The following is a 23,747-nucleotide window of genomic DNA, read 5'->3' as shown; positions in this document are numbered from 1 at the left end:
GCACCTCAAGAAATGAGATCGGCAGTCATAAATTAAAAGCTGTGTAAATTCCAGAAAATGTACTCTAGTTTGTAGACGCTATAACTTTTGCGCAAACCAAAAAATATACGCTTATTGACATTTTTTTTACTAAAGACATGTGGCTGAATACATTTTGCCCTCAATGTATGACTAAAATTTAGTTTATTCGATTTTTCTTATAACAAAAAGAAGAAAATATCTTTTTTTTTCAAAATTTTCGCTCTTTTTCCATTTATATCGCAAAAAAAAAAATCGCAGAGGCACTCAAATACCATCAAAAGAAAGCTCTATTTGTGGGAAGAAAAGGACGCAAATTTCGTTTGGGTGCAATATTGCATGACCGCGCAATTACCAGTTAAAGCAGCGCAGTGCGAAATTGCAAAAAGACCTCTGGTCCTTAAGGTGTTTATTGGTCCGGAGCTGAAGTGGTTAAGGGAAATTTCCAGGACAGGAAGCTCTAGAATCTAGGGAGGTACAGTCAGGGGAGGCAGATTAAAAAAAACAAAAAACAAAAAAACCCCCAAAAATAAAAACAAGCAAAAAAAAATGGTCCAGCTTCGAGGATCATAGCTCGGCGACCTGGGGCCTATGGTTCCGGAGATACAGAGCTCTTTGTGCAGCTTGTCAGACGCTACATACAGAGCAGCCAGTTTAAATACAAGCTGACACATTCTGTTTGCAGCAGACTGAGAGGATGAGCATTTACAGTGCCTCTCACTTCTTGTCAGAGGCTCTGAGCTCAATGGACATCTTGGAGCCTTTTACCAATAGTAAAGTACCATTGGTGCAAGCTGTCCAATAAAAATGCCGCAGTGTAGTCTCTCCTCTCACTGCAGCCATAGAAGAGGGTATGTGTCTAAAAGACACATACTTCCTTCCAGCCTAGAAGGAAAAAACATGGGTTTATGGTTTTAAGATTTACTCATAATTCCATGTTTTCTCACACAGTTAAGAGGGAGAAGGAGAATCTTCTACTGTTGAAAAGGTACCGTTTCAATCAAGCTAAATCAGATATTATTATGCTATATATGTTATAACATAATAATTTATTATTTATCTATTTACTGTGAAATTACTGGTTTGAAGTTATAACTTATAATTTGTCCGTTAAGCCACCTGCTTTAGTACAGTTTTTGAAAATATAGTAAATTATTTAAAAACAATATATAATAATTATTTGTTATTACTTACTTATGGTAATTTACACCTTGCCACCCAGGCCAATTCTGACAATTTTGCTAACAAAATTACTCAGAAGCCCCAAACATTATACACAGTATATCCCAAACACACCTCAAATTTTGTAAATATTGTATTATATCTTTTCATGCGACAACACTGCAGAAATTATACTTTGCTACTATGTCAAGTTGTGACTGTACAGCTTGTATAACTGTCAATTTGCTTTCCCCTCAAAATAACTCAACACACAGCCATTAATATCTAAACCACTGGCAAGTGAGTACACCCCCCAGTGAAAATGTCCAAATTGGGCCCAGAGTGTCAATATTTTGTGTAGCCACCAATATTTTCTAGCACTGCCTTAACCCTCTTGGGCATGGAGTTCACCAGGGTTTCACAGGTTGCCTCTGGAGTCCTCTTCCACTTCTCCATGACGACATCATGGAGGTGGTGGATGTTAAAGACCTTGCACTCCTCCACCATGCATTTGAGGATGCCCCACAGATGCTCAGTAGGGTTTAGGTCTGGAAACATACTTGGCCAGTCCCCATCACCTTTACCCTCAGCTTCTTTAGCAAGGCAGTGGTCATCTTGGAGGTGTGTTTGGGGTTGTTATCATGTTGGAATACTGCCCTGCAGCCCAGTCTACGAAGGGAGTGGATCATGCTCTGCTTTAGTATGTCACAGTACGTTATTGTTGCCATCTCATCCCTTTAAACCTGAACACCAGTTCTGAGGTTTTTATTTTTTGTGCTATAAATAAAAAAAGACCGTAAATTTTGTGAAAAAATGCTTTTTTCTTTGTTTCTGTCATAAACTTTTGCAAATTAGTCATTTTTCTTCATACATTTTGGCCAAAATTTATACTGCTACATATCTTTGGTAAAAAGAACCCAGATTAGTGTATATTTGTTCTTTGTGAAAGATATAGAGTCTACAAACTATGGTGTCGATCACTGAAAATTGATCACATCTGATCAGGCTTTCAGTACATCAGGTGTATCTCATTTCTTGAGACACTAACAAGTCAGGAAAGTACAATTACCCCCCAAATGACCACTTTTTCCCCACAATCCTTTGCAAAATGAAGATTTTTTAAATTGTCATATTATCAGGTTATTTCTCACACATAGAATATGCATACAACAAATTACACCCCAAAATACATTCTGCTACTCTTCCCGAGTATGGTGATACCACATGTGTGACACTTTTACACAGCCTGACCACATACAAAGGCCCAACATTGACGTGGCACTTTCAGGCGTTCTAGGAGCATAAATGACACATCTCATTTCTCAACCACCTATTACACTTTTGAAGGCCCTGAAGCACCAGGACAATGGAATTGCTCACAAAATGACCCTATTTTGGAAAGCAAACACCCCAACATATAATCTATGAGTCAGAATGAGTCTTTTGAATGGCTAATTTTTTTCCAGAAGTTTTTGGAAAACGTGGAAAAAAAATGAAAACGCATTTTTTTTCTTTACACAAAGTTGTCAATTTATAATATATCTCAAACACATAGCATGTATATAGCAAAAATGACACCCAAAAACACATTCTGCTACTCTTCCCAAGTATGACGATACCACATGTGTGAGACTTTTACACAGCTTGGCCACATAAGGACCAATACTGAAGTAGTACCTTCGGGCCTTCTAGGAGCATTGATTACACATCTCATTTCATTCCTATCCATCATACTTTTAAAGGTCCTTGAGCCCCAGCCCAGTGGAATTACCCACAAAATGACCCCATTTTGGAAAGCAAACACCCCAACGTATATTCTATGAGGCATGGGCTGCAGATAGGTACTAGATAGGTAGATAGGTAACTCTGATGGGCTGGAGACAGGTACTAGGATAACTTGATGAGCTGCAGACAGGTGCTCGGGTACTCTGATAGGCTAGTGACAGGTACTAGGTTACTCTGATGGGCTGGTGACAGGTACTCTGATGGGCTGGTGACAGGTACTCGGTTACTCTGATGGGTTGGTGACAGGTACTTGGTTACTCTGATGGGCTATTGACAGGTACTCGGGAACTCTGATGGGCTGGTGACAGGTACTCGGTTACTCTGATGGCCTGGTGACAGGTACTCGGGTACTCTGAAGGCCTGGCGACAGGTACTTGGGTTCTATGAAGGGCGGTGACAGGTACTCAGGTACTCGGTACTCATATGGACTGTGACAGGTACTCATATGGACTGTGACAGGTACTCGGGTACTCTGATGGACTGTGACAAGTACTCGGGTACTCTGATGGACTATGGCAGGTACTCGGGTACTCAGATGGACTGAAAGGTACTCCGGTATTCTGATGGACTGTGACAGGTACTCGGATACTCTGATGGACTGTAACAGGTACTCGGGTACTCAGATGGACTGTGACAGGTACTCGGGTACTCTGATGAATTGTGACTGGTACTCGGTATTCTGATGGACTGTGACAGGTACTCAGGTGAACTGTGACAGGTACTCATATGAACTGTGCCAGGTACTCAGATGAACTGTGACAGGTACATTGATGGGTGGTGACAGATACTTTGATGGGTGGTGACAGGTCCTCTTTATTGGGGGGGCAATCAGTGTGTGTTGGTGTACACTGTAGGCGGTAATGAGATGTTACCGCAATCTCCTTCTCACCAACGATCGTCCATGACTTCATCACGGCTGATCACATGGTAAACAGCCATGCCCAATGGCTGTTCACCCCCCTTGGTGGTGAGTGGTGTCTCAGTGACACGCCGCCACGAAGGAACAGGGATGGGCGTGCACAATTGCGAGTATTCCCTGTTTAAATGGGAGGCCGTCATATGATGCCCTCCCAGAACAAGAGCCGCGCATCCTGGCTGTCATATGACGACCGGCAGGCAGCAAGCGGTTAATTACCACGTTTATCAATCACAGAACCCGTGTAATTAATATGTGTTTGATTTTAAAGGGATGAGGTTGCAACCCTACAGCATGTTTAGTCATTGATGGTTTCTTCAATAAACTATAGCCCCCCAGTGCCGGCAGCACTCATGCAGCTCCAGACCATGACACTCCCACCACCATGCTTGACTGTAGGCAAGACACACTTGTCTTTGTACTCGTCACCTGGTTGCCGCCACACATGCTTGACACCATCTGAACCAATTAAGTTTATCTTGGTCTCATCAGACCACATGACATGGTTCCAGTAATCCATGTCCTTAGTCTGCTTGTCTTCAGCAAACTGTTTGCAGGCTTTCTTGTGCATCATCTTTAGAAGGGGCTTCCTTCTGGGATGACAGCCATGCCTACCAATTTGATGCAATGTGCGGCATATGGTCTGAGCACTGACAGGCTGACCCCCCCACCCCTTCAACCTCTGCTATTGTCTTGGCCACAGTGCTGCAGCTAAGTTTCAGGGTCTTGGCAATGTTCTTATAGCCTAGGCCATCTTTATGTATAAAAACATATCTTTTTTTCAGATCCTCAGATAGTTCTTTGCCATGAGATGCCATGTTGAACTTTCAGTGACCAGTATGAGAGTGTGAGAGCGATAACACCAAATTTAACACACCTGCTGCGCATTCACAGCTGAGACCTTGTAGCACTAATGAGTCACATGACACCGGGGAGGGAAGATGGCTAATTTTACCCAATTTGGATATTTTCACTTAGGGATATACTCACTTTTGTTACCAGCGGTGTAGACATTAATGGCTGCGTGTTGAGTTATTTTGAGGGGACAACAAATTTACACTTTTATACAAGCTGTACACTCACTACTTGACATTGTAGCTTTTCTTCAGTGTTTTCATATGAAAAGATATAATAAAATATTTACAAAAATGTGAAGGGTCTACCCACTTTTGTGAGACACTGTATATTGTTTTAGCAGACACTCTAAGGCCGCGTACACACGCGCGGACTGTTCGCCCAACCTTGTCCGCTGAACAGTGTTTGGGCGGACAGTCCGCTCGTGTGTGGGGCTTCAGCGGACAGTTTCAGCGGACAGTTGGCCGAACAAGGTCTTACGGAAATTCCGAAAAACTGTCCGCTGAAACCTTGTTTCAGCGGACTGTTCGCTCGTGTGTAGGCTTGTTCGGCCAACTAAGTCTCGCGCATGCTCAGAAAGGATTTCCACGTCGGAAGGTTGCATTGCAGTGTATAGGACGTCGTATTTTTCGTCCCGTCGTACGTGCCGTTCACGTCATCGCGCACGGTTTCAGCAAACTGTTCGTCCGTCGTGTGTGGCCATGTCCATCCATGCTAAGTTTGAGCGGACTGTTCGCTCAAACTGTTGGACGGACAAAGTTGGGCCAACAGTCCGCGCGTGTGTACGCGGCCTAAGGAATCGTGGTGGTCGTTGCAACTTTTTATGTTACACGGTATGTGCATGGCAATTTTTCAAATGCTTTTTTTTTGGAAAGAAACTGTTTCATGAATAAAAAAATTAAAAAGAAACCACTAAAGTTAGCTCGTTTTTTTTGTATATAGTAGGAAAGGGATGTTACGTAAATAGTAAAGATTAGAGTAAACAGTAAATAGATACCTAACATGTCATGCTTTAAAATTCACTTGTGGAATGGCGCCAAACTTTCATTACATTTTAAATTTTTTACAGGTTACATGTTTAGCGTTACAGAGGAGGTCTAGTGCTAGAATTAGTGCTCTCGTTCTAATGTTCCCGGCATATGTAGCGTGTGTGTATCTGGCTCTGATACTAGCCAGTGCCTCACCAGCCACTGACCTCACCGCACGTCACAATTATATGACTGTGCTAAAATCGTAATTTCTATGAGAAACAACAGTAACGAAAGGTTATTTACTTATAAATCTCTTTGTATTGCACTGATATTGGTGTGCGATTACTTCTTGCTTTACACGTCTACTTACGCTCCACCTTACCCGTCCTCTCTCCCTCTCCTTTCCTTTTCCTTATTTATTCATGTATTTTTTCTCTGTACCTAAGCATTTGGCTTAATTGCTACTAATGCTATTATTTTTTAGATCAAGGAATCTAAATATGTCAAAAGGCTGAATGTGATACTTCCTTAAATCCATGTGCCTTATATTAGTTAATCTTGTTAGGTTTTAGACAGAAGAGAATACAATTAGTCAGAAGTGGAAATTCTGTCTAAGCCCTTGTACACACGGTCAGACATTCTGACGGAAAATGTCCGATCGGACCGTGTTGTCGGATAATCCGACTGTGTGTGGGCTCCATCGGACTGTTTAGAGCTGGGCTATAAAACTTTCCAACAACATGAGCCGATCGGACTTTGTCCGATTGTGTGTAGAGAATTCTGATCGAATCAAAGTACCACGCATGCTCAGATCAAATTCCTAGACCAAAGCTATTGGCTACTAGCCTGAATGTAGTCCCGTCGTAACTAAATAACGTTGTCACGTTATGTACGATCAGATTTTCAAGTTTCGGACAAAATCCAACGGATTTTGTTGTCGGAATGTCCGACCGTGTGTACAAGGGCTTACTGTTAAGTTATGCCATTACATGGTGCGATCAATATTCACTGTGTTGCTGTGCTTTTATACTTTGTTTCAAAAAAATTAATAAAACTTAATTGCACATAAAAAGACTGAAAGAAGTGTGTGTTCATGAGAAATGTTGGTTGTTAGGACTGGACATAGAGTCCGTAGAGAGGACTACGAAGCCCATATTATTTTGCCATACTAACATGTTGAAATGTATTTTAGAGTATCTTTTTTTCTATCCTTCATGGCTGTTATAATAAAAAAATGCATGGTGTGTGCCAAATCATCTACTTTGGTGGCAGAATCCATCGCCCATTGATCAGTTTCATCATTATGGTTTGGTGCACATATTATCCTCTGGAGGATTTCGAAACTTAAGCAATTTGTGGAGATTCTAAACAACAATAAACTGAACATCTATCTGACATTCGTGGCCAGTAAAGAAGAAATCCAATTTTTGATTTTAATAGTTGATTAAAAATCCAACAACAAGGAATATTCTCCTCCATACCATGTTCCATCATCCACCTTTCCAGGTTTCTGCTGTGCCTATGGGACAGCTCTTTCACAGTAGAAGGAATTTCAAAGAAAATGAAAAGTCCTTTAGGGGAATATTTTGCTTACAATCATAATATTGATATTAATTAAGTGAATTTTTTTTTTAAGTCATGGTACTGAATCAGTCCATAAAGAGGTGACTTTATTGTGACTATTTTCAGGATTATTTAGAACATTGGTCACATGTTTTTATGGTATGTATGTTGTTTATGACTCAATTAACACACCAGATGGTTTTTAATGTTTAAAACAATTTGTATTGCAATTTTAGACATTTTCTTTGTCAGTGCTATGTGCATAGTCACGCTTATGGTTTATTTATTAATTTGGCCTAAAAAGTCCCAGTAGGGGGTTCTCTTACTCAGTTTCTATCTCACAGGACAAGTGGGCAAGACCCAGACAAGAACCTGCCAAAAAAGACCAAGGAAGCAGGAAGGCATTAACGCCTAGCCTCCCAGCCGGAACAGCATCTAACTAGCTTTTTCAATCTGACCATGAGCTGCTTTCAGTGCAGTAATAAAATGGCACTTGGGGCTCAAGTGGTTAGAAATAGTTTGAAAAGCCTTGCAAATCATTACTTTTACCCAGTTTCAAAAATGTATTCGGAAAATGCTGGTTTATAGCATGGGTATAGTCTAAAATTTAGAAACTATTAATTCCAAGCTGTAAAATGGTTTCAGCCGTGATGGTCATCATCAGAGCAAGGAGTGGAAGCCATGGCTTCTATACAAAAGGGCTTTGCAGAGCAAAAAAGATGACTGTACAGAAAAAAAACGTGTTGAAAAAACAAACAGAAAGCCCTCTGCTAAAGAACTGCAATTCTGTATCATTGCTTCCTTATAAATCCAAAAAAGGTAAAGTTTCATAGCTCATTGAAAGATAATCGGCAGCAAATTGTTCCATTATGCCTGGCGCGAGATTAAAATAAATATCTTCAGCATCTCTTTATATATACTGGGCACAACATCTGAATATGTTTTATAAAGTTAAAAGGCTAGAGTGACAAAAAAAATTTGATGCTGCATCTGTCCCCTGTCCCCGCTACACCAAGAACTGGGCCATCAAAGACTGCTGATTTCTCAATTCTTGGTCTTGAGGGAGCCTGTCTGGCTGTCACTGGCTCTCTGCCCCTACAGCATTCACTGAAACACTGGGCTGTGAAGGGGTTAGGAGTAGGTAGCTTGGACTCTTAACGTCATATAGGCTGATCCAGCTGCCAGTCAGACATCTAGGCGGATCCCAATATTATTGTCAGGATCCCTGCAGAACTCTGTGATGTCTGAATCTGGGTCACAGGAGCACAGAACTGTGTGCACTCCAGTGATTCATAGGAGAAGTGTGACCAAAAGAGCTTTGGCTCTTAATTTAGAGATATATAAATACCTCAGAGTGTGGTAAATCATAGTTTTCTCTAAGCGTTGGAAAATTAAGGAATCATTTAGATGAAACAAAATTGTGTAGTGTCTGAACACCTGAAGAGGGGATTGTGTGGTGATTGTAATTGGTATTTGATTTTTAGTTTATCCCAAACTGATAAAAAGTACTTAGTTATGGGATTGTAGAGTTTGGAGCAGTCTTTTGGTTCAAGCCATAACAAGTTTGATATTGATAATGGTTCACATTCAGAAGCTTCTGTGAGTACCCATAATGGGATTTCCTGTTTTGCGTGATACTTGGAGAGACTAGCCAAGTGAGCCGCTTTATAATAATTAGTAAATTTAGGATACCTCAGACCTCCTTTAGTTTTGGGGAGATGTAACATGTTTATAGGTATACGTGGCTTGGAAGAACCCCATATGAATGACGTTGTCCTTTTTTGCCCTAGTCTCAAGAAATAGGAAGGAATTGGAATAGGAAGAACTCTGAACAAGTATAGTAATTTTGGTAGAATAGTCATTTTAGTTGTATTGATCATTCCTATCCAGGATAATGGAAGTTGTGACCATTAATTTAATAAATGTGTGATCTGTTTCAATAAAGGAGGATAATTGGCTTAAAATAAGTCGGAATGAGATGCTGTCAGTTGAATTCCAAGGTATGGGATTGATTTCTCTGCCCATGTAAATGGGAGTGCAACCTTTGCTGGAATTAGTTCTGTGTTGGAAAGAGAAATATTGAGCACTAGGCATTTCTTATGCCACGTACACACGACCAGACTTTTTCGAGGGACTAAGTCTGACAGACTTTCGACTGAGTTCTGACGGAGTTCTGACAGAGTTCTGACGGACTTTCCGAATGAACGGACTTGGCCACACACAATCACACCAAAGTCCGATGGATTCGAACGTAATGACGTATGACTGGACTAGAATAAGGAAGTTCATAGCCAGTAGCCAATAGCTGCCCTAGCGTCGGTTTTAGTCCGTCAGACTAGCACACACATGAGCGGATTTCTCAGTAGGAACTGGGTCCGGCAGAGTTCTGTCGAAAAAATTTGAAACATGTTCCAGACTTTTGCAAATCAAAAGTCCGCTGCAGCCCACACACGTTCGAATAGTCTGACGGAATCATTCCGTCAGACTTTTGATGTTGAAAAGTCTGGTCGTGTGTACGGGGCATTAGAGTTAATCATAAGGCCAGAGAAGGCCGCAAACCCATCAAGAATGGGTAATAGATTGGGGCCTGAAACTTGTGGTGATGATAGAAAAAGCAAAATATAATCTGCAAACATACAGAGTTTGTGTGGAAGACCTCCTATTTCAATACCAGTTATTGCATGGTTTGTTCTAATATGTTGGGCTAAGGGTTCATGTAAAAGGGCAAATAAGGGGGGAGATAATGGACAACCCTGTTGAGTGCCTCTTTTGAAACTAAAAGAATCCGATTTGTATCCAGCATATTTTATATGAGCTTTAAGTTTATTATAGAGTGCTGCAATCCATTTTATAAAATGGGGGCCAAAACCCCATTTTTGTATAGAGTAGTGCATATATTGCCAGGATACTGTATCAAATGCCCTCTTAATATCAAGAGATAAAAAGCAGGAAGGGATTCTTCACTTTTTAGCTATATGTGCTAGAAGCACTGCCCTGTGTACATTATCGCCCCGCTTGTCTATTTGGCATAAAGCCTACTTGATCTCTATGTATTAGATTATCTATGATCCTATAAAGGTGTTTTGCTAAAATTTTAGCTAAAGGTTTGATATCAAGGTTTAAAAGAGAAATGGGGTGATAATTTATGCAGGAAGTATCATCAGAAAGAGGTTTTGGGATCATACATACAATTGCCATTAGTGTTTCCTGTCTAAAAGAATGCCCTTCTAAAAGTATGTTGAAAGCTTCAGCTAGAATATGGGAAAGAATCTCTGAAAATGTTTTATAATATAATGCTGCATATCTGTCTGGGACAGGTCTTTTGTTCATTTTTAGGTCTTTAATGGCGTTAGCAACGTCTTCTATAGATATAGATTCCTCCAATGTATTTTTTGAGTCTGAGATAACTCAGGTAAGGTAATCTGGGAGAAGAAAGATTCAGTTTCTGTAGGGTTAAATTATTTTTCATTTGATTTATATAAAGAAGCGAGATGTGAGTGAAATTTTTGAACGATTTTGACTGGGTTGCTAGTATAGATGTCTTTTGATAATTTCAAACGTATAGATTTGAAAGACTTATTAGTTGAGTTCAATGCTTGTGCCAAATATGTGCCTGATTTGTTTTTATTCATATAGAAATTATTTTAGAGTGCTTGAGAGATTTGTCTATGGATTCTGTGAGCGATAGATCGTATTCTAATCTGTTTTTTTCCAAATTAGATTTTGCACTCTGAGATGGATTATCTTGAAATGATATGGAGGCTGCATTAAAATTTGATTCTAGTTTCCGTGCAAGAAGTTTGCGTTCTCGTTTAAGTAATGCCATTTGTCTCTGTAGAACACCACACAAAACAGGTTTGTGAGCTTCCCATAATGTTAGGGGGGAAATGTCTGGACTAGTATTATTTTTTAGGTATTCATTTAAAGCTTGTTCAACTATCATGTGGTGAGAGGGGTGTTTGAGCATTATGTCTGGGAGATACCAAGTTGGGTCATGCGCTTTCGGGATGGTTGAGGCTATTGTTGTGTAGACTGTGTTACAGTCTGACCAAGGTATTTGAATTATATCTGACGTAATGATTTCTGGTATCATTCCCATTGTTAGAAAAATATGGTAAATTCTGCTAAAGGATTGGTGAGGATGTGAAACATAAGTGAATCTCTTTTTTATCGGATTACTTTCACTCCATGAGTCTACCAGATTGTAAAATCAAATTGTTGGAAAGAAGTTGGGAGAAAGATAATTTAAAAACTGTTCTGGATGGGATAAAGGGTGATTTATCAAGAAATGAGAGGCGGACCTGGTTAGAATCACAGCACATAATCACAGTTCCCATTTAGTGCATAATAATCACTTGCAGTAAGTGCGAGAGGAAAGATGTAGGTTGTTTATTAGAAGCATAGTAGGAAATTACAGTGACTGCTTTATCCATTTGGTAAAAAGTATTAGGTAACAACCTTCTGGGTCTTTTATTTCTGATAATAAAGTTAATAAAGAGTTCCCCTTTGCTTGGTACTAGCAGAAGCTGTAAAAAATTGTGGATAAAAGGGGGACAAATATTTAGGTGTGGAGTTATTAGTGGGAACAGAGGGGCGCCAGACTGAGTGCAGTATAAATCATATATTTAATAAAAACAAGTAGTAACTCACAGGTTAAATTAGATGAGTTCAGTATGTGGTGAAAATCGCCAGTCCTGGAGTCTCATAAAAGTCTTCCCTTTGCAGCCTGGGGCACTGGTGTGATCTTACAGGGATCCAGAGAATGCTGGGAACCAGGAGGCAGGAAACAAGAAGCAGCTGGTCGTGACTTCACAGGAACAGGAAGTGTGATTATTCACACACATTTTATGTATACCTATATTCCAGTTGCTATATAATTTTATGTTATCACCATATCTAGCGCCGCTGTACACCCCTGGAGTTATTAGTGAAGTGTGTTTCTTATAGACACACAAGATGTGCCTTTCTGTTATGGAAAGTACGGAATGCTTTGGTCCTTTTCTGAGGAACATTTATACCCTGAACATTCAGGGATAGGATATTCAATGGTGCCATGGCAACAGATCAAATAGATTTGACTTACCGATTATTTTACAATACTGACTGTGCGGATCGACCTGTGTGGGCTTAGAGAATGAAAAGGCAGGGAAGAATCCAGTGGAGTATGGAGAGAAGAAACAAAAAACATATAATTTATATGATACAATTTTTGAATCAATATATATAAGTAATCGCAAGTAGCCCGTGATAGAGAATATAGATCTCTATCAGGGGAAAAAATGCCTTCGTCAGACTCCCACATATTATGGGTGGGAGAATGAGGAAGGCTAATAGGGGCACACGGATCTTCTGCTTGCAGGAGAGAAATCCTATAATAAAAAGCATCAAAAGGATGCCTCATTGGTTGGAGTGCAGGTTACCTAATATTTGTAATATTAGTTGTTCTGTGGTGATTGTGCAGTGTTTTCATCACCTTAGGTTGACTAATTCGGTCAATGATGTACCATTTAGAACTTTAGTAGGAATAATGACTATTGTTTAGAATATTTTGAAATTAACCTATTGGAATTCTGAACTGGAACAGATTCTCTAATAAATTAGAGATTAAGAAACTATAAAGTTGCTTATGTACTTTTTATGTACATATTTAAAGTAATTACTGTTTCTTTTATATTTAGGTTTAATAACCTAGAACAATCAAAAATTGTTACATAATTCAAGCATATGTTCTTGCATAAGTATGATAATTTCAAAATTTAAGAGTATGTTGACACTAATTGGATCAGTACAAATTCAAAAGAAAAAGGGGTAATCAGGTAATAATAAACATAGTTTGTAGAAATTCCCTGTTGCTTTTGGATCATTTTCTGCACTTATGCAGCTGGTAATAATTAATCTATTATCATAGATAGAATTAAGTGACTGAATAAAAATTTCCCAATTGTGTTTTTAGGGTCTAAAGCATTAAGAGCCAGTAATAAGAAGGCATATAACTTGTAGGTAATATGACCTTATATAGTATGTGAATACTAGGACAAAGTCACATTTAGTTATATGTTCAATTTTTATTTTTTTTAGAGAACTGTCTCTAAATGAGTGTATTGAAGACATACCGTACTAGAGTTTAAGTTATTAGTCCATGGAGTCTTCTTGGTCTTTCTGAGTGCTGTTTGGAGGTGAAGATTAGGCCATTCTTCTGCATGAAGAGGAATTACTGCATGTTGATTTGTCAGGTTCAGCATTAGAAGGGTCTGTTTTAGTTCATATGCAGATCTACTCCTGTATTTTGTACCTTGGTAGGTGAATCTGACAGAAAAGGGGAATCCCCATTGGTACATAATGTTGTGGCAATAGTAAGTTGGGATAGGTCAGCAAAAAGTTGGTATTTGTGGCCTTGGAAATTCAGTTCTCTTTTCTCTCTTTTCAGTTTTTCAGTTCTCTCTTTTCTCTGGCTGCTGTTAGTATTTGCTCCTTTGTCCTGTAATAATGGAACTTTGTGATTATATAACGTGGTGGTCCATCCATCTTTTTAGCTGTGAGGGCTCTGTGCACCCTGTCCAATTCCAAACGTTCAATTGGAATAGCTGGTTGCAATTCTTGGAATAGGGCTGTGATTGTAGTCTGTCACCGATTCAGGAATCTCCCTTATGCACAGATTAGAATGTCTGGCACTATTTTCAAAGTCTTCTAGTTTAGTTTGGAGTATTAAATTCTCTTCTTTTAGGTTTTCCATTTCAGTCACATTATCTTGAGTTGTGTTTTCAAGTTCATCCATTTTAATTTCTGGAGCTGCAGTGATGTTACCAAGCTCTCTGATTTCTTTAGTTAGGCTGCTTGTTATTTGTTCCAAGGTCTGTTTTAATGCTTTATGGAGCATTTGTTCAAACTGTAAAAGCAATGCTGGGGATGCTGAGGAGGCTTGTGTGGAGCTCTGTGAGGGGATTTGTTAAGGACCATTATTTCAGGTCAAACTGCCACAGTTTGTTCCCGGGGGCAAGGAGGTTCGGCTGGGTATCTTTAAAGCCTGCTGTCTCCACTTTGTCCTTTTCTTCTCTCCTCAGTGATGCGGAGCTCTAGCAATGCATGTCCGCCTCACTAGACTCTGCACATGTGCCCCCATCAATTTTTATTTTATCATGACAAGTGCTCCAGTCCCTGATGCAGAGAAACACCCCCATAACAGGATATTACCATCTCCATGCTTTACTGTAGGGGTGATGTTATTTGGATGATAAGCTGTATTGGATTTCCGACATATTGTTTGATGTTGAAGCCAAATAATTAAATTCTAGTCTCATCTGACCACCTTAAACACACCATGGAAAACATGGAAAAAGGTGTTATGGTCAGATGGAACTAAAATTGAATAATTTGGCCTCAACACCAAACGATGTTTGGCGGAAGTCCAATACAGCTCACTATCCAAATAACACCATGCAATTGACAAAATAACAAATAAGAAATTGCAAAATGACACTCAATTTGTTAAAGAACAAAGGGAGCTGACCTTTTTCAAAAATTTTAAAATGATGGTTGGCTAGCTGTATCAGAATTATTTAAACACAGACCTGGAACATGCTGGCTGTCTTAGAAATGTCAGAATTCCTCATCTCTATACATTTTTTACAAGCAATTGACTCAGAAAGCATTGATGTCAATGAGTCAAATGGCAGATAGGAAACATTTTTGAAAGGAAAGGTCAGCAATGGCAGCCTAATTCATAATTCTAGCATGACAGGTAAATTCTATTTGATTTGATCCACTGCAGCTAGAATTAAAAGAGCTTTCTCTCTTTCTTTGTTTCCCATAAAACCAGCAACTTGAAAACTAGGTTTTTACAACCCCCACTATGGGCTGTTGTAGTTAAATGGCCAATGAGGATACTTCTTCTTTGACTGGTCATCTAAAAATATATTTTTACCAATATTTCCAATTTGCAAATTACGGTCAATGCCAGTGTTGCTGATCACAGCCAGTGCCAGTGTTTGATTAGCAATTACACATACTGCTTTATTTTGAACACTGGCTTTTTTTATGGCTGTATTTGTTATACCACATATTTGCACATGTTAAAATTCACATTATATGACTGAATATCAGCTAAACACCTAAACATGATATATTTTCTAAATAGACTGAAAACTGAGCGTGTGCACCAGCTGCAAACCCGGCTGTGCAAAATTCCCAACTACAGTGGGGACATGGACTGAAGGGGGAGATTAAGAACAGTAGGATTAACCAGATTTTTTGCAGAGTACAGAAAATGCATCCCATAATGATTAAATGGGTATGAACAATATGTAATACAACATTTATTGACAGTTTTTAATGATATGGGTTTAATTGCACTTTAATTTTACCTGCACACAAACATAATATATTACTATTTTTTAGCAAAATGTAACAGATGAGATTGAATTGAGCAGGTAATATTGTCAAGCTGTAAATTGTGATGAACTTTGGTACCCACATTTATCCATAGGTGATGCCGTAAAAGCCCTTTCTAGGTCAAAGTTGCAGTGCTGAGTCTACATCAAGAGTTCTCCAAGCCTTCAGCTTGAAAATTTAGCCACAATGACCCCTGTGGTGGGATGACTATTGTACAATAGGGATGTGCCAAACCACCCCATGTTCGGTTTGCACCAGAACTTTTGAACATTGAGAAAGTTCGGAACTGGATTACGAACCCCATTGAATTCTATGGGACCCAAATGTGAAAATCAAAAGTGCCCATTTTGAAGGCTTATATGCAAGCAATTGGGCATACAATGCTTATGAGGGATATCTATCAATAAAAAAAGTTTGTAAAAAAAATTATTTTTAAATGAGCACTGATTTATTGATGCTTAACGACTAGCTCAATGACTGCGTCATTTGGGTCCCCTGCGCAAATTGCTGTATCTGTACAGGGGCCTGCCGCGTCCCTGAGAGGCTGATGCATGTGCCTGGTGGCCGCGATGTCCACTGGGCACCTGCGATCGCTGAGACAGAGCAGGAACGTGGATCTGCGTGTGTAAACGCACAGATCCACATCCTGTCAGGGGAGAGGAGACAGATTGTGTGTTCCTAGTATATAGGAACACCGATTGGTCTCCTCCCCCAGTCAGTCCCACCCCCCCCCCCACAGTTAGAACACACAGTGAGGGAACACAGTTAAGCCCTTGATCGCCCCCTAGTGTTAACTCCTTCCCTGCCAGTGACAATTACACAGTAGTCAGTGGCTATTTATAGCACTGATCGCTGTATTATTGTCAATGGTTTCAAAAAAGTGTCAAAAGTGTCCAATCTGTCTGCCACAATGTTGCAGTTCTGATAAAAATCTCAGATCACTGCCATTACTAGTAAAAATTAAAAAAAAAATAATAACAAAAATGCCATAAATAGATCCCTTATTGCAATCAATAATACAGTAAAAACTATAGTTTTTTTCAAAATTGTCGCTCTTTTTTGTTTATCATCAAAAACCGCCAAAAGAAAACTCTATTTGTGGGAAAAAGGAACATCGATTTTGGATGGGTACAGCATTGCTTGACATTGCAATTTTCAGTTCAAGCGACGCAGTGCAGTATCACAAAAAATGGCCCGGTCAAGAAGGGGATAAATTCTTCCAGGGCTGAAGTTGTTAAAGTGAAAGTATAAAAATTAAAAATTTCTTTCAATATAGTGCCTGGGTGGTCCCCTTAGTCCACATGTAAAGTGTGTTGTACTGTGCATAAAAGCTGCTGGAGCAATAATTGCATTCATGAAGCCAAAAAAAATTAAATTTTCCCTGCAAACTTTCTTTATTTTGTAAGCTTGGGGAGCCAGTCTGTATGATGAGCCAGTCTGTATGATGAGGCCACAATGTAGTGCAGGGCGAACAAGATTAGAGATTTTTTGATAAATTCTGGTCTCTACCACAGACTTTGAATTTCTACTTCTGTAATGGGGGCACAAAAATTGTTGTTTGGGTGTTGGTGGCACCTTCACATCATAAACCTATAGAGGTACTCTTGATGAAAGCAAGAATTGGCCTTGCTGTCAAAATCTGTAATGATATGCACCTGTCAAACAGGTACGAAAAAATTGTTCTTTGGGTGTCGGTGGTGCCTTCACACCATAACCCTATAGATGAAAGCAAGAATTGGCCTTCCTGTCAAAAATTGCAATAATATGTACCTGTCAAATAGGTGCGGAAACATTTGTTTTTGGGTGTTAATTGTACCCATGAAACCTCGGCATCAGGGGCTTTATAGCTGCTGGTAATCCAGGACTGATTCATTTTGATAAAAGTTAGATGGTCCACAGAGTCTGTAGACAGATCATTTCTATGATCAGTAACAAAACCTTCAGCAGCACCGAATGCCCCTTTGAAAAGCACGCTGGATGCAGGGCAGCCCAGGAGCTCAATAGCATACTGGGCAAGTTCTGGCCAATGATCTATTCTCATGACCCAGTAAGCCAGTGGATCATTGACTGGAAAACTCTGCATTTGTGTTTTCACCCCTAGATAATTGTCCACCATGTGATGCAGACGCTGCCGATGGAATGCGGAAGATGATAGCCCTGGGCGGTGACAACTAAAAAAATTCAGAAATACATCACTTAGGCCAGTGATGGCGAACCTTGGCACCCCAGATGTTTTGGAACTACATTTCCCATGATGCTCATCCACTCTGCAGTATAGTGGAGCATCATGGGAAATGTAGTTTCAAAACATCTGGGGTGCCAAGGTTCGCCATCACTGACTTAGGCTGTATAGAAGTCAATGCAAGTCGCCTGAAGTCGCCCCAAAAGTAGTACAGGAACCTTTTTCTAAGTCAGAGCAACTTGAGTCGCTCCTATTAAAATGGTTCCATAGTACAGAGCGGGACGCGACTTGTCAGGCGGCTAAATAGCCCGACAAGTCGCCCCTGTGTGAACCGGCTCTTAGTGTTGTGAAAAAATAGCACCAATAGCCAAAAATAGTACCAATAACAAAAATGTCTAGGTAAGCCTTAGTAGCTATGTATAGAAACATATTTCACTTGCTTAAGAGTTTAGCCATTTACTACTATCAGCAACTGTGGAAACAATAATACATTTTTAATTAACATCTGTGTGCTTGAAATACATTTTCCTTTAATATTTGCAATTTAACTTTTTGTCACACAATAAAAAGCATTATTTATTGCATTCTTTTTGGAAGTATGTGTAATTCATACTGTCATTGACACTATTATCAAATGTACTCCATATGCAGTCAATTGTAGTTCACATTTAAAAACCTAATTATTTCCAGAAAAAATAGAAAAGAATGTCTAAATCTTATGAAGTGTGAAAAATTTGACATTTGTATGATTATTCCATGCACTGTATTATATTGTGATAAAGTACTCATTAAGGCAGAATCTTGTTTTTCTACTCTTTCAGAAATGTTACCCAGTATCTGCTAATCATTATATAACAATGACATCATGCAGAAATCAGTATAGAAATACAATATACAATTTTACTTTATTGAAACTAGAACTGTTGAATGGGAACATTTTTCAGCTCCAGCAAAGTACAACATTGTGTACAGTAGAAAAATATTTTTATTAGCCTAGCAAAAAAGAATATATTTATTTCAGGTACTTATATAACGCCGTTAATTTACGCAGCATTTTACATATACACTGTACAGTCACATCAGTTCCTACCCTCAAGGAGCTTACACTGTAAGGTCCCTAACTCACATTCATACACACATATAATAGGGGCAATTTAGACAGGATCCAGCACGTCTTTGGTGTGTGGGAAGAAACCGGAGTACCCAGAGGAAACCCATGCAGGCACAGGGAGAACATGCAAACTCCAGGCAGGTAGTATTACAGTTAATTTCTTTAATACTGTGGTAGCACTATATAACAATGTACGCTAAGTTTACATAAAAATGCATTTAATTTAAATTTGCTAACAGCTTGTTTAAAGTAGTTTGTAGCATTATAGTAGATATAAACCCTGAGGGCTCAGTCATGCCCTAATGCTGTACAGTGAAACCTGTGCAATCTCATACATTGACATACAAGCATTAAACAGCCCTTGCAAAATTAATAAGCTGAAATGCAAAAAAATAGGCCAGAATGCATGGCTCTGCACATATGCACTATACTAACACAAACATTAGAGCAGCTCAATGGTGTGATTGGTCCTTAACCACTTTCAGAGTGGACCATTTTGCTGGCTTAAGACCAGATCACTTTTTGCGATTTGGCACTGCGTTGCTTTAACTGATAATTGCGCAGTCGTGCGACGTGGCTCCCAAACAAAATTGACGTCCTTTTTTCCCACAAATATAGCTTTCTTTTGGTGGTAATTGATCACCCCTGCGTTTTTTATTTTTTGCGCTATAAACAAAAATAGAGCGACAATTTTGAAAAAAACACATTATTTTTTACTTATTGCTATAATAAATATCCCCCAAAAATATATAAAAAAAATTTTTTTCCTCAGTTTAGGCCGATACGTATTCTTCTACATATTTTTGGTAAAAAAAAAATGCAATAAGCGATTATTGATATCTAAGAGAGATGCTGTTATGACAAAGGAGTGGAGATGAGAGTTCTGAGAGCTCAGTGTTGGATTGCATCTTTGATGAAATATTCTTTTTTGCTTGCGGAAGTCCAGTTCTTTTTATATACCATCCTAAGAGACTCTTTATTATAATTAATTATATTTTATAAAGTACATTTAATATTTTTTCCTATATTCAGTTTAATTATTTATGGACATATCTTGTACATCCATCGATACTTTTCGTGCCTTTTATAACCACTATATTATTTATAATCACTATTAGGGATGAGCTTCGTGTTCGAGTCGAACGTACGTTCGACTCGAACATTGGCTGTTCGGCCGTTCGGCGAATTCCGAACGTTTGGGCCGTTCGCGTCAAAATTCGAGTGACGCGCGCGCGGACCACAATGCACTGCGGTGGCGCAGTGCATTGCTGCCCCATGATTGGCCAAGCATGCACTGTGACCCCGCATGCTTGGCCAATCGCAGCGCCGGCAGCGAGGAGAGCCATGATTGGCCACAGGCATCCTGCCTGTGGCCAATCATAGCTCAGGCTGTGTAGTGCACGCCCCACACTATATAAGGCCGCCTTTGAGGCGGCCTCGTGTAGTGTGTTACTTAGCATCTGAAGCAGTGGGTGTTCTGTGTACCTTCAACACAGTACACACCAATCGTTTTTGGCTGATTTCCTATCTTGCTGCTGTGTAGTGGTTGTTGTCTGTGCCCTGACTGCAGTATACACCACTATATTCACCTCACCTATATAGCTAGTGATCTAGCTTTAACCACTTAACAACTGCCCATTGCCGATTAACGGCTTCAGGGGGGTTGTTTAACTCTGAGAGGTCGTTAATTAACGGCCTCCCAGAATTCTGCTCTCGCGTGCCCCGAGGTGTGCGCACTCGAGAGCATCCGTGACCGCCGGGTCGCATCACGGATCACGGTAAACGGCCGCTCATAGCGGCCGTTTACCACGTGATTGCTCCGTCAAATAACGGAGTGATCACTTGGAAACAAACCGGCGTCATGTTATGACGCCTGTTCCTCCCTCCCCTCTCTGTACCGATCGGTACAGCGGAGGGGAAAGAGATCGGTGTCAGCAGCGATGTGGGCTGCATCTGCAGTGCCCACATCGCTGCTCACCGAATTTAACCCCTCAATTCCCTGCCAATACTCTGCAATACCAGTGCATACTCTGCAGTACCCTGCCATTACTCTGCAGTACCCTGCCATTACTCTGCAGTGCAGTACCCTGCCATTACTCTGCAGTGCAGTACCCTGCCATTACTCTGCAGTACCCCCCATTACTCTGCAGTAACCCCCATTACTCTGCAGTACCCCCCAATACGCTGCAGTACCCGCCATTACTCTGCAGTACCCCCCATTACTCTGCAGTAACCCCCATTACTCTGCAGTACCCCCCAATACTCTGCAGTACCCGGCATTACTCTGCAGTACCCCCAATACTCTGCAGTACCCTGCCATTACTCTGCAGTGCAGTACCCTGCCATTACTCTGCAGTACCCCCCATTACTCTGCAGTAACCCCCATTACTCTGCAGTACCCCCCAATACTCTGCAGTACCCGCCATTACTCTGCAGTACAGTACCCTGCCATTACTCTGCAGTACCCCCCATTACTCTGCAGTAACCCCCATTACTCTGCAGTACCCCCAATACTCTGCAGTACCAGCCATTACTCTGCAGTACCCGCCATTACTCTGCAGTACCCCCAATACTCTGCAGTACCCTGCCATTACTCTGTAGTACCCCCCAATACTCTGCAGTACCCTGCTATTACTCTGTAGTACCCCGCCAATACCCCGCCAATACTCTGTAATACCCTGCCATAAATTGCCATACCCAGCCATACTCAGAGATACCCAGCCATACTCGGTGATACCCTGAAATACCCAGCCATAGACGCCCCCCACCCCTCACCGCCCTCCGGTGCTTCTACCAACTCGCCAGTACGATCAAAGCCAGAATCTTTTTTTTATTTTTTATTTCAGGCTTCCCAGCCTAGAGGTGAGATGTGGGGTCATATTGACCCCCCAGATTTCACTGTAAAGAGGACCTGTCACCCCATATTCCTATTACAAGGGATGTTTACATTTCTTGTAATAGGAATAAAAGTGATCAAAAATATATTTTTGGGGAAAAAAATGTCAAACTAACATAAATAAAGTAAAATGAACAATAAAAAAATAAAATAAAAATTAAAGCGCCCATGTCCCCATGTGCTCGCATGTGCCACACATGTGAGGTATCGCCGAGAATGTTAGAGCGAGAGCAATAATTCTAGTCCTAGACCTCCTCTGCAACTCAAAACATGTAACCAGTAAAAAAAAAATTAAAGCGTCGCCTATGGGGATTTTTTAAGTAGCGACGTTTGGCGCCATTCCACGGGCATGTGCAATTTTGAAGAGTGACATGTTTGATATCTATTTACTCAGCATAACTTCATCTTTCACTTTATGCAAACATTGGGCTAACAAGTGGTTAATAATAGAGCTTGCAGTCAGTAGTGTTAGGAGATAGTGCGTGCTGTCTGCGTGCTCTGTACCCAGTACATACCGCTATAATATAGGGCAGGCCCCTACTTTCAAACATCCAACTTACAAACATCTCCTACTTGCAAACGCAAGGAGACAGCAGCAAGTGAGATGAAAAAAGATGGACGACAAAACAAATTATACAGGGGTGATAACCCTTCCCTTTGTTTTCCAAAAAGCTTAAAGATAGTTTTTTTGACTGGAGCTACACTTTAAAAATGTACCGGTTGAAAATGACAAACAGATTCAACTTAACACAACAAACCTACACAGTCCCTGTCTTGTTTGCACCGCCTGTATACTGCTGTTCTGAGTATATAGGGCCTGGGGGCCACACGCATTTCCTTTTTTTAATATGGGTACGGGGTTCCCCTTAATATGCGTACAAGACCCAAATAGGCTGGTAATGGGCAGGGAGGGCTACCCATGCCATGTTTCTCAATGATTTTCAACCATATTGCAGGAACCAGATATAACATTAAAACCGCAAGCAGTTTTAAATGGTGTTATTTCCGTTTAATGTCATTTTGTGCAGGGACTGTTCTAAACACGGGAAACACATGGCACTTTACAGGCATACTACAGACACCCCCCAGGCACCATATTTAAAGGAATATTTCACTTTTTTTTTTCACTTTAATCGTCATTAAAATCAGTGCTCCCGCCAAAACGGCAGTTTTTAAAACTTTTTTTTGCAGTGACCCATGTCCCCTGAGGCAGGAGGCAGGTCCCCAAACCCTTTTTAGGACACTATCTTGCATATTAGCCGTTAAAATTAGCACTTTCCAATTCGAACGTTCGAGTCCCATAGACTTCAATGGGGTTCTAACGTTCGTACCGAACGCGGGGGTCGTTCGCAAGTTCTGGTGCGAACCGAACCGGGGGGTGTTCGGCTCATCCCTAATCACTATATTATTTATATTTGAGGTTCATATATACATACCTTTGCGCAGGATCACTATATACTTTATGAGGCAGAGGGTGTTTGTGTGGGTTGTGTCTGAGTGTGCTTTAAAAAGTGAGGCAAATGATCAGGCACCCTCTACTCCCATTGACCCCAGCTGAGAGACACAGAATATTGGGGATAACTATACATAAAGAATCATCTATTTTTTTTTGTTTATATGCTCTGTAGTATTATTTTAGTGTTTTATGTTAGCATTTTTACTTTTTTTGTAAGTGAGATCTTTGCTTTTTTTAAGCATCATGTTTATTTATATAGTTAACATTGTTATTATATCAAACCATTAACCTTACCAGAGCTTTGATAGACTAGTAAACTATAGGAATACACAAGATAATACATATTTATAATAAATAGGGGAAATGCAAACCCACCCCATAGTTATTTCAGTATGTTTTTTGTTTTATCTTGCCCATACGCATCCTTTAATTTGAAGAAGGCTGC

Source organism: Lithobates pipiens, unplaced genomic scaffold (assembly GCF_037356315.1).
Source record: "Lithobates pipiens isolate NorthernLeopardFrog02 unplaced genomic scaffold, aLitPip1_a1.2 Scaffold_8, whole genome shotgun sequence".
Lineage (NCBI taxonomy): Eukaryota > Metazoa > Chordata > Amphibia > Anura > Ranidae > Lithobates > Lithobates pipiens.
This window is presented reverse-complemented; position numbering follows the sequence as displayed.